Below are 12424 nucleotides of genomic sequence, written 5' to 3'. Positions count from 1 at the left end.
CGGCGAAGTGTACCGTCTATGAAATGCGTCGGATAACGGACTCGAGCCGAACCCATGGAACGCAGCCCGCCTCCAAAGATTCTATGCCTAGCGCCGGACTAAGAGTTCGTCCCTTTCCCCCCGTCCAATTTTTTTTACTTTAGCTGCCTTTTGTTTATCTTTTTCTTCTCAAACCCTATTCATCAAAGCCTTAAAAGGCCTAGTTGCGCATCCTTCGCGCGCAATTGATGTGCTATCCGCACTCATTATACATGGGGGCTTCTTTACCATAAGCTTAATTATAAGGGCTTCATGCCCAGCACATGTGTCAAGCCTCCACATGTACCTTTTATTCACCATTATATGCATCGATATGACTTAAGTTTTGGCCAAGTTGGGTTGCCTAGCTCATGTGCTTACCCCTATGTTCCCGATTGTTCAGCTAGGAGGTAAAGGGAGCACCTCTGCGATTGTTACTGCCGGGTCAGCCGAATGTGTACCTCAGACTGGGTGAAGCCGAAAGCTGGCGTTCTTAAGGGAATATTCGGTCGGTGACTTAAAAGATGATTTTTTATCCACTTATTTATCTGCCCCCAGATGTTTTCTGCTCTTTTCGCCATCCGGACATGCACTTTAGGGCATGCCACCCCCAGAGGAAAGGAACCCTTAACGGAACTATTCTCCCTGGAAGATGTTTCTTACTACCCATGTAATATAACATAACTAGTTGGGCACTTGTCTGATAAAGCACTAATGACCCCTACGCCTGGTCTCCATGCATACCCCGGTTGTTTCATAACCGAGAAGGTATTCGGACAGACTCTGGACTCTAGGGTCCCAAGGTCGAAGCGAAAAGGTCGGCAAAGACAAACAATCTATAATCCGGCTAGAAGGCATTTTACATGTCATTTTATAATACATTGTCAAATTGACTGACTGTATTCTTCCTCAATCCCGTCTAACAGGTCGTCTAATTTATAGTCCTGTTGGGAAAATTTAGCGGCCAACTCTACTTGGCCGTATACTAAACTCACAGGGATCTCCTTCCCATCGAGCCCCACAGGTCCGACTTCGGCCATGTGGTTGGGATCCGCCTTCTTATACCGTGTCTTTACCATGGCCCAGGCCTCCCTGGCACCTTGGCGGCAGGCCGAAATCTTCCATAAATGGAAGCGCTGCCGCACTGCCTGAAGCTTCTCTGCAAGCTCCCCAAGACCCTCGGGTAAGGAGAAGGCTGGCCATAAAGCCTGGATAACGCCGCTCATTGCCTGCCGAACTCGTTCGATCAGTTGCAACAATTCGGGAAGTTGATCACCCGTTGATACGGGCATCTCCTCCGCTGGGTGACCTGTGAGCATACCTGCAGACATATTCTGTCAAATTGACTTCCTCGCCGAACTCTTCTTTTCAAAGGAATTCGCTCAAGCACTTACTATAGATGCCGCGACGAAGCCGCTGATTCTCCTTAACGGAGCCCGACAGCTCGGCCCGAACGCCTTTCAGCTCTTCTCCAAGCTGGGCATGGGCATCCTGGAGCTTGTTCCTTTCATGCTGCACCTTATGCAGCACCCTCTCGCCGGCCTTTAGTTGGCGCAGAAGTTCTTGCATGTACGGATCTTGTCCGGCAGCACCTGCAACGTCATTTTTTAGACTTGCGCAAAGGCCAAACGCTACTTATCTTTCTAAAATAATGCGTTACCAGGAGAGGTCCCTGTGTTTCCTCCTGCGCCAGAGAGTGCGGCCTCAAGTTGGGCCTTGCACTCTTGCAGCTCCTAAGACAGTTGGGTATTCTTCTCGGTAAGATCCTACGTTTCATATGATCCTTAAATCAGTTAATATAACTACTTTAAGTCTCGGGGGCTACTGGCATATATAACTATTAAATTCTCTTACCCGTATGTCTTTTACATATACTGCTCCGTGGCTCTGGTAAAACCATCTTGAGCAGCACGAAGGTGCGCGTCCCCCGCGTTAAAGGCATTCAACGCCTCGAGGGAGAAGCACGCGTCACGAAATACTATCCGGCGGCGCCTGTGATTCATGGCACTCTCCACCTCAGACTTGGTGGCGGACAGTCTGTCGGCATCCTCCGTCGGAGGAATGTCCGGCTCGCGCCTTGCGCTCACCTCCCCCTCCAGACCAGGTGCTGGAGCCTGGCTGGTAGAGGTTGGATTGGCAACCTCCACGCCCGCAGTCCGGCGGGCGCTTTTTTCCCTACAAAGGTCATGAGCACTCAAACGCTTCCTAGGAACGTTGCGCTAAATAATGAATTGTGAGCTACACCTTTGCGGCGACGTTTCAGTCCACGCCGCGCTCCTCTTCCGCCTACTGGTCCGGACTGGCCTTTGTTGGTCAGCCACCGCGGGCTCGGATTCTCGCCCTAGGGGCGCCTCCTGCACAGCGCCATCATATACGGTGGTCAGAAATAAGCAAGGAAGGAATGACGGTGTCAGGACTTCGGTCGCAATCACCTGGGAAGCCGGATATAGTCCGGGATAGTCGGCCGTGATGGCGACTAAGGCATTGTCCATGCTGAGCTGGTGGAACACCCCGTCGATTAGCTCCACCTTTATGTCCGGATCCTCTTCGGAGGCCGGATCCCGGGATCTCTCTAGATCCTCGGGTTGCGGAGCTGGACTTAGCATGTCCTCCACGATCCGGCGCAGTTCCTGCGTCGAAAGAAGAACACAATATAAGAAACTTAAGTTTCAAAAAGCATGGGTCGGGCACGCAGAGTGTTCGCTTACCCAAGGCCGGGGATTATTCATGGAAAACCCATTTAACGGGTTCGTCCGAAGGAAATCCTCCTTCTCCCTCTTATACAGGCCGGACAGGATCGTCACCAGGTCTTCGACCGAATCCGGCCCTTTGCGGCCATGACGGGTGGCATCGTCCTCCCCGTTGAAATCCCACATGGGGTGGCCCCTGTATTGTAGTGGTTGCACCCCCCGCATAATGCATGTTGCCATGACTCCAATCATGGTCAACCCGGCATGGGCCAGTAACCTTATTGGGCCCATCAAATAATGGACGCTCTTGTCTTCCTCCAGTTGGGGGCTCCGCGGACGCCAACTAAGGCGTTTCTTCAGAGGAGCATTGCTGAACTCCGGGAGGCCAATCCGAACAGGGTCCGGCAGCGGAGCGTCTTCTATATAAAACCATTCCGAAGGCCAGTCTTTGGACGCCTTCTTAGGGGTTCCGGATGGATATCCGGTCCCGGCAATGCGCCATATTTCGGTGCCGCCCACTTGATATATGGACCCCTCGTGAGAGCGGGGTACAAGGCAGAACAACCTCTTCCACAGCGCAAAATGGGGCTCGACGCCCAGGAATAGCTCGCAAAGAGCTACGTAACCCGCAATATGCAGGATTGAGGCGGGCGTGAGGTGATGAAGCTGGAGTCCGTAGAACTCCAGGAGCCCGCGGAGGAATAGATGTACAGGAAATCCGAGCCCCCTTATCAGATAGGGGACGAAGCATACCCGCTCCCCTTTGTTGGGACTTGGGGTAACCTCCGCTTGCTTCCCACCTTTGTAGGTGGCCAGCCCGGCTCGAACCGGAACCATGAAGGCCGGAGGGAGATATCCCCCCGCTTGGAGCTTCACCAGCTCGTTGTGCGGAACAGAGCATCTCCTCCAATCTCCTGGCAAAGGGCTGGGAGCGCGAGAAGAGGAGCCGCGTTGACGGTCCATGATGGAATGGATTTTTGGTCGAAAGCGCTCCGATGAGTATTTGCGGGAGGAAGATGGTGATTTGGATCTGGATTCTTGCCTCCCTTATAGGCAGATTATTCGCACAACTAGGGGGTAAAACATAAAAGACACCCTGGCTTTTCACATTCGCACGACGCGTGGAAGAAGGCCATTATTGGGCGTGGAAGCCAAGACGCGCAACATTGATGAGGAAGCCGGACACTGTTCGGCGGGTACGTAGAACTTGAAGGAGAACCCGCCTTGCAACGCCGAAGACTACACACATGCTGGACTTATCGTCATTGAAGCCTGGTTCGGGGGCTACTGAGGGAGTCCCGGATTAGGGGGTGTCCGGATAGCCGGACTACCATCATCAGCCGAACTATCATCGGCCGGACTATCATCATCGACCGGACTCCAAGACTATGAAGATACAAGATTGAAGACTTCGTCCCGTGTCCGGATGGGACTTTCCTTGGCGTGGAAGGCAAGCTTGGCGATACGGATACGTAGATCTCCTACCATTGTAACCGACTCTATGTAACCCTAGCCCTCTCCGGTGTCTATATAAACCGGATGGCTCTAGTCTGTAGGACACAACAACAACCATTACAATCATACCATAGGCTAGCTTCTAGGGTTTAGCCTCCTTGATCTCGTGGTAGATCCACTCTTGTAAACATCCACAATATCAATATCAATCAAGCAGGACGTAGGGTTTTACCTCCATCAAGAGGGCCCGAACCTGGGTAAAATATCGTGTCCCTTGTCTCCTGTTACCATCCGCCTAGACGCACAGTTCGGGACCCCCTACCCGAGATCCGCCGGTTTTGACACCGACAGTGGCCAAGAGGAATGGTCCGGCGAACAGGTCCTGCGCCATTTGCGGCCACGGGGAAGATGCTAACCACGTGTTTTTCTGGTGTTGTCTAGCTAGATTTGCGTGGAGCGCCGTTAGGGAGTCGTTCAAACAGAATTGGAACCCGCAATCGAGCGAGGACTTACTAAACTTGCTAAAGGCACATAGGGGTGCCAACGCGAGGTTGTTGTGGCGTAGCGTAGGGGCGCTGTTATGGTCGATTTGGGTGGTCCGGAACAAAACTACAATTGAACACAAGTTCCCTGCTCACTCTGCTGATATTTTCTTCAAATGCCATATTTCCTTACAGGCTTCGGCGCCATTGGGGAAACAGCATGACGAAGACCGCATGATCGAGATTATGGAGCAGATCAAGCTGTGCACGGTGAAAGCGAGACAACAAGGAGTGCAAGCTTGAGTCTTTTGGTTTAGCTTATGTTTGGCTGAGTGCCTAAGTGTGTTCTATATGCTAGCTAGTGCCACTTTGCATGTTCGGGCCTTGGCGCCGTTGAGACTTATGTCATTTGGTTTGTATGTTGCGAAACTTGCGTGTGGATGCTGCCTTGTGGCTTTATTAATTTAATTTAAAGCCGGATGCTACGTGCGTCTACGTTCCAAAAAAAAAAGGGAACGGTCCAAGGGTCCAGCATGGCGTAGCTGATCCGGCGAAGGCCACTTGTGGCTGCTTTTCGTCTCCAATCCACTCTGGCAAGCACAACTGCTGCACTTTCAGCCAGTCGATCTGCGATCCTTTCCTCGTCTACGCAATAAGTAATACTCCAATCAGTACGTACGTTGCTCATCCGTCGCTTGTATATGCCGATCGATCGCGTACGTGTCCGTGAGTGCGTCTGCCCTGCCGCCTCAGGCAATACTACTACCTGCGTACCGCGGCACGATGGGTCTGCAGTGCACACTGTCTTCGCGACACCTCCTCAAAATCGTAAAGTATTACAGTACTAGTGATCACTCCTTTTGGTAGCGTTGTCATGTGACCGGAGGGCTTTCATTCCTAGGCCATCGCATGGTCTTGTCTTGAACTCTTGATCGACAAATTATTGCAATCCCCTCGATCATGTGGAGCCCGATTTCTCTCTATACGTACTACGTGGCATGCACATGCACGGCTTACGGCTTGCCATGCACATGCATATCAGCATATGCATGCGACCACAGCTAGCATTTTGTTTTCTCCCATGCATATTTGTCTTTACTTGTTTGTGTTATGAGCTGCTCCACCTGGTTGACGCGCGAGGGCGACACAGGGCAAGGCAACTCCTCCCTCCTTCCTTCCCTCCATTATTGTACGTTTAGCCAGCTCCACATGATGATCATGGCATAGCTGGAAAGAGATGTGTAACGATCAGAGGGGGCAGTGTCACAGTGGCGATTGTGATGCTTTGTACTACCCCCATTTCAAAATGTATGACATTTTGGTAGGACTAGCAAACATACCCGTGCGTTGCAACGGTAGATACAAAAATTACACTCTGATCAAATAAGTATGACTCAATCAGCATCCTTTATTTTAACACGGTGGCTCATCATTTTGCCACTTACCTTTTTTCCGAATCTCGCTGATGATGGATGTGATGTCCACATGATCACAATGCATTCGACATGGTAAATCCTAAGACAATGAGCTTGCCACAGCATGACACACTTGTCATTGTGTAGCGCAAGAAAATATTTAAAACATTTAAAATAAATCTCATCTACCACGAACTACTCCCGACGCCTAGACATATAAAGACTTTCCAAAAACTGATCAAAACCTAGACACAAAAGACTTTTGAAACGGCAAAAAGTTTTTGAAATTGACAAACATTTTTTCTAAATAATTGGGAATTTTTTCAAATTCGTAAACATTTGTTTGGTTTAGACGAACATTTATTGAACACATGAATATTTTTTAAATTCCTGCACATTTTTTGAATTGATGGTTTTTTTAAATTAGTGAAAAATTGAAATTCGCAGAAAACTTGGATTTTTTTAGAAATTTCTAAAATTTCATGGATATTTTTTTAGATTCGCGAATATGTTTTGTATACATGATCATTTTTTCAAAATCAAGAACATGGTTTTATTTCCCGGCAATTGTTTTCTAAATTGTATTTTTTTATAATTTTCCAAAATCTTTGTAAAATTACCAACAATTTTTGAAACCACGAAAATTTTATGATTTTTTGAACATTTTTAAGATTCGTAGACATTTTATGATTTCTCAGCCATTTTTTCCAAAAATGTAAAAAACAGAAATAAGAACAGAAAAGACAAAAAAACGAAATGAAGAAAAATAGAGATGCCGCGTCCCGCGGGCCGGCCCATGAAGACATTCAGGGGGGATGAGGTGGGTGAGAAAAAGGAGTTGGAAAAACCGGTGGAAGTAGGGTACGAACCATGGTATTCCGAGTGGGAGAAACATGCTGTTGCCACTACGCCACCGGCTCATATGTGATAAACGATGGGTATCGTACCTATAAAACACTACAGCGAACAAAGAACGAATCGTTTTCTTCACTTATGGATGGCATAGCGGGTAATATATAGCAACTTCGAGGGTAATGTTTTAGACGGACGACCAGAAGCAATACTTGGTTTATTAGTAGGTAAGAGATATATCGGCCGAAGTTTAGGTTGCGGTACTTAGAGGGAACTGGTGATCACTCCGTAGCAATGCCAATGCCATTAGAGCATTTTCAGTCACGTACCTCTAATTCGACCCCTTAAACGTCCGCGGACGCGCTCGGTCAGTCACCGTGTGCGTCCGCTTTGAGCCCCTATTTGTTCATCCGTGTAGCCACAATCCAATTTTCTTCCTCATTTGTCCGGTCACTTGCACATGATTGGTATGGATGAAGAAAGAGAGAAAAAATGAATAAAGAAATAGAAAAGGTGGTCCAATGCGGGGCCACATCCTCTCCATATTAAAGATGGATATGAGGGTTCGCGGACAGCTCAGACATATATAAGAAAGACATGAGGGATTTGATTGGGTCAAAATTTTGCTACTTTTTGCTTCTCTCTTCTGTTTGGTCAGTGGTTCCCGCGCCCGTCCTGTCAGTTCGAGGAGTGGCTGTAGATGCTCTTATGGCTTACAATTGCAGGGCAGTGCGATGGAAGCACGCACCGGCCAAAAATAAATAAATGAACCGTACAATCGAACGAATTGATTGAACAGATGATGCGATGTGATCGAAAGTGACTGGATCCCCAGCTAGCGCTGCTGGTTACGTAAGGAATCACCTGGGGTTATGTGTAGTCTATCTGATCTCATCAGATGGATCAAGTTATCACGGAATTTCCCTTAAAAGAAAGTTATCACTGAATTAACTATAGGTAAAATCGACTTCATGTTGTGCGTGATGCACCGGTCGCGTCGACGGAGATGGATGGATGAGCCCTTGGTCCGGCCGACATGCACTCTCCGTCACACCCCAATTCCAACTACGTGCTCATCCATCTGACCATTCCTTTGACATATTCGTGCCCCATATATCCTCATTATAGATTGGTAGCAGCAAAGCTAAAGCTAAAGCTGCCCCCAAAAAAAGAAAAAAAAAGAGGGAAGGATCTAAAGCTAAAGCTGGCCAGCCGACCTCCCACATGCACGCCACGCGGTCTCGCACTTTTTTCCGCTTTTATTGAAAATAACTATTGTATAGTACTTCCTCCGTCCCATAACATAAGAATGTTTTTGACACTACACGGAGGGAGTAGTTTTTATGTCTTTTTATTAGGAAAGGAAACGTATGTGGTTCCACTTTCGTGGAGCAAAAATTGACCGACCGACTGACGTAGAGGCCGCCAAAGCGTGCAAGCAAGCAAGCAATCTGGCTTCATCTCCGTGCGGGTGCGGCCGCTTTAATCTTTGGCGCCATTGGCGGCAGCACTGGCACGATCAATCAGGCCGACGGTACGTGCAAAGCGGTGCGCTGTCGTCCATGCCACGATCATATAGTAGTAGTACTGTACCTACACAATCATTTCTCTAAAAGATGCATGACCCAGTAGCTGTCAACCGAGTGCAGCAATTAACAGTTTTTTATAAACCAAGGCCAGCAGACATTCCCCGGCAGCGGCAGCAGCTCATGGACTCACCCCGGCCGGGGTCGCATATGCCGCTGACGGGGACGACGACGATACACTACCATAAAACGTACTGTCACGCCGCACTGGGCGCTGGGACCATTTCAATCTTGTGTTATATGCCGCTGACGGGCGGGAAGTCCAGTCCATCCGTGACCGACAGAGAGCTTCAACTAAATCACAAGGTTCAGCCTAGCAAAATCGCAAACGGCTTGCTCACATCCACGCAAACAACTTTGTAGGATCTGTGAAGTAGTTAGGGGTCTCGATGATTTCCGGACTGTAAAAACACATGAATGGCAATAACACAAGATTGAAATGCCATGCCAATTGAAAGCCTACATGATTTGGGTTTGTTTGATTGCCTCACAAAAGGAAAACAGTTTTATTTTTTGCAAGCAGTTGGAGTGAACGCTAAATTTCCTATGAAATGTAACACAGATGTCAAAGTGATACCTTCGGGAAAAAATTCCGATAGGATCCAGTCCTATGAATCCAATATTTTTTTTTGAAAAGGAGGAATACCCCCTGCCTCTGCATCAATCGATGCATGCAGCCATATCATTAAATAAAAACGTAACAAGGTCATAAGGTCCAAAGATGCTCATAAACTGAGCAGTAGTCGAATGTAAATAAGACTGGAAAGCGCCACACCCGGCGATATAAGACTGAAAAAGTGCCACATCCGGCGATATAAAAATAAGTTACCTACACACCTAGCCTATTAATAGTTCGCCACCCAAATCGGCTGAAGATAACCCGTGCCACCATCTCCCAATGGTTGCACTCAATAACCAAAGGCTCTCTAAAGTCTACATGTGGATTCAAGCTGTAACTCTGTAGATAAGCTGCAGAAAATTAGTGAATTGTGTCCCATTAAAAATCATATCATTTCTAGTGTTCCATATAGCCCAAAATAATGCACATACTCTTGCCTGAATATGTTTAGCTAATTGTACGTCTACTCGATTAAGCCACGTCCCCAATAGCATGTTTATGCTTCTTGGAGGCTGCACGTTAAAGGCTATATGAATCCAATGCTAGTTCTCTAAAAATCCTATAAAAATCATTTGAATCAAAGAGGCTCTAATTTGCTTTCACATTGAACTCGTAGAGCCAGTTGGACTCGAACTTTAAACTTCCATTTCCTTAAATTAACTACCTGATTTTACAAAATTAGGTCATCCTAGATATATTTGTCGTCCTAGCCAAATTATTCGCTTTTAATGTTGGACTAGATGTGCGTGAGATCACGCCACATGTAGCTCGTCAGCATCTACCTCCTGAATGCCATAAACCTCATCACGCACGCCAAAGTTGGTCGCCAGATAATTGCATCCCGCTGCCCCAATGTCTAACGTGACGACAAGCCTGAACACGTGTCGCCAAGTAGTCCATCACACTTAGCAACAACGCGGAGGTGGAGCATGACCGCCCATGCTCGGGGTTGTAATTATCGTTGTGGTAACTTTTTGAAGAGTTTCTAGATCAAGGTTTTCTAAACTTTTCCTTTTAAATGTTACTCCTACCTCCTATTTTTTTAAATATACATATACTTTAGGAACACATTGGCATTGGTAGTAGAATGGAGTATTTTTTTTTCCACAATTATGGTGGTAGAATAATGGACCAGCACACTCCTGCAATGATGCATTCACATGCAGTGTGGATGAAAGAAACAACCGTGGCCTAACTAGATTGAGTAATAAATACTCCTAGTATTCAAAAGGAAAAAAAGGACGCTAATATCTGGCGACCGAACATCAGGGGAGGTGGTCCTGGCGATCTATGCATTCATCTCAGGAGGAGCAATCGAGCGAACTGAATCGTCTGCTGGGTTAAAACCCTCACAACGGATCCTCCTCCTCCACGACAAAAAGTAGTCGCTAAAACCTTCATTTGGGCAAAAAGCCTGTTTTCCTCTGACACACTACGAACCTTAAAAATTGGTATTTGAACCTCATTTCAAAAAGCTAAAAACAACACAAAAATGTCATGATGTACATAGTAAGAAATATAGTCATGTTCAAATTAATCGCATATTGTACATCCCCCAGAATAATTAACAGAAATTAAAAAAATGATATGCTAAAAAATTAGATAAACTACCACAACTCCAGTATTTCATATGCAACACAAAGCTAAAAACACAAGAAAAGATATACATATATCAAAAACTGCTAGTTGCCCTCTGAAAACAAGAACAGTAGGCTGATATGCCAAGGGGGCATTGTTTACTAAAACAAAGTTGGGGGCATTTTTGCCGTACTTGCAAAAACAAATGAAGTTTGCCATGCCCTATGAATACAAACAGCCAGCGGGTGAGGGTATGATTGCACAAAAGTTAGACATAATAAGTTAATAACCAAAATTGAGATGACTGGTACCCACACAAAAAGTAGCCATGATGTTTGTAGCTAAAGTGCATGCATGGAACTTAATATTTTGCAGTGCATAACAAACTAAAATTTTCATGGTCCGGCAATGCAACTTTGTAGGACACAAGGACATTATAATTCTCCCATGTGAAAATGAACTAAAAATGTGTACATTTGCAAGGCCTTAGAACGAGAAGAATACAAAAGACAACTTTGTTGCGAATCACACATACAAACGACATCAATCAAACAAAGTCATTCCAACGACCCCGTGTATAATACATAGGGTTGCAAGCCTTGCCTTAAGGAATTACTTACACATGGTGATCAGATCGCAAAGAAGAAATCATTGAAAATGACATAGAGATGAATGATTGACTGATAAAATGTCTTACAATGTTGTTGATTGCGATACACCACAAGTATGGCTAACTTGGAGAGAGATGACCATGGTGATTGATGGTGGTGATGGCTATGGAGATGAGATGGGAAATGACGGCGGCTAGGGTTTGATTGTAGTTCTTTGTTTCAATGATGGGCTCTCCCCTGTTGTGAATTAGACGTACCCCATTTTATAAAGTGCGAATGGTTGGATGCCCTGGTACCGATGGCGAGTGGTACAACCGGTGGTGGAGCGGGCGCGCTCGTATTATGCGTCGTCTTCTGCTCGTCCCTTTCGTGCCTCCTTTCACCTTGTGTTTGCTCCCACACTTCGTGTTTCCTTCTCCATGATGATATTCTTTCATGTTTGGGTCCATTTTCCGCGGAACACATTAACCAAGCGGTTTCGTAATTTCTTACATTCATTAATCATTTGTAGGCATATCAGATTGATTCTCTCATAAAATTTGGGATTATCCGGTTTTAAACGACGGTAGATATCACCCATCACGATGTTATGGTTAGATGTTATTTTGATCTTCTTTATTTTTGCGGATGAATGCACATAAGGTATAATCATAAGTATGTTTGTTTTTTTCAAGTAATAATGGTACATTGTTCCACCACACAACAAAGTATCAAGGCAATGGATGCCAACTCAATGAAATTAGATGAAAGTAACTTGGTGAAACTCCCGTGTGTGTTCTGGAGAGCGATTTGATCTCTATAAGTAAAACAACCGAGCTATTCTTCACAGAATTAAGAATTGGTTTACTCGCTGCACCATTGACTCTTGTTATAATTCATGTTCTTTGCAATTATTCATGTGATGAAACAAACCACCAAACACTCTTTTGCAGCTTTTATAGTGGACCCCTACTGAAATCTATTGAGCAATCCACTCCGTTGCTCATTGAGTTTGACACTCTTACTCATTGAAAAGAGCTGCAAAAGACCCCCTACACTTGTGAGGCATCAATGCCCGTGTCCGGATCCTGACGAAGCAGCAAGCCAGGGCCGCTCGTGACCTCCGGTGGAGTAAGCCC

Source organism: Triticum dicoccoides, chromosome 4B (assembly GCF_002162155.2).
Source record: "Triticum dicoccoides isolate Atlit2015 ecotype Zavitan chromosome 4B, WEW_v2.0, whole genome shotgun sequence".
NCBI lineage: Eukaryota > Viridiplantae > Streptophyta > Magnoliopsida > Poales > Poaceae > Triticum > Triticum dicoccoides.
The sequence above is the reverse complement of the archived record's forward strand: the minus strand, read 5'-3'. Positions refer to the sequence as shown.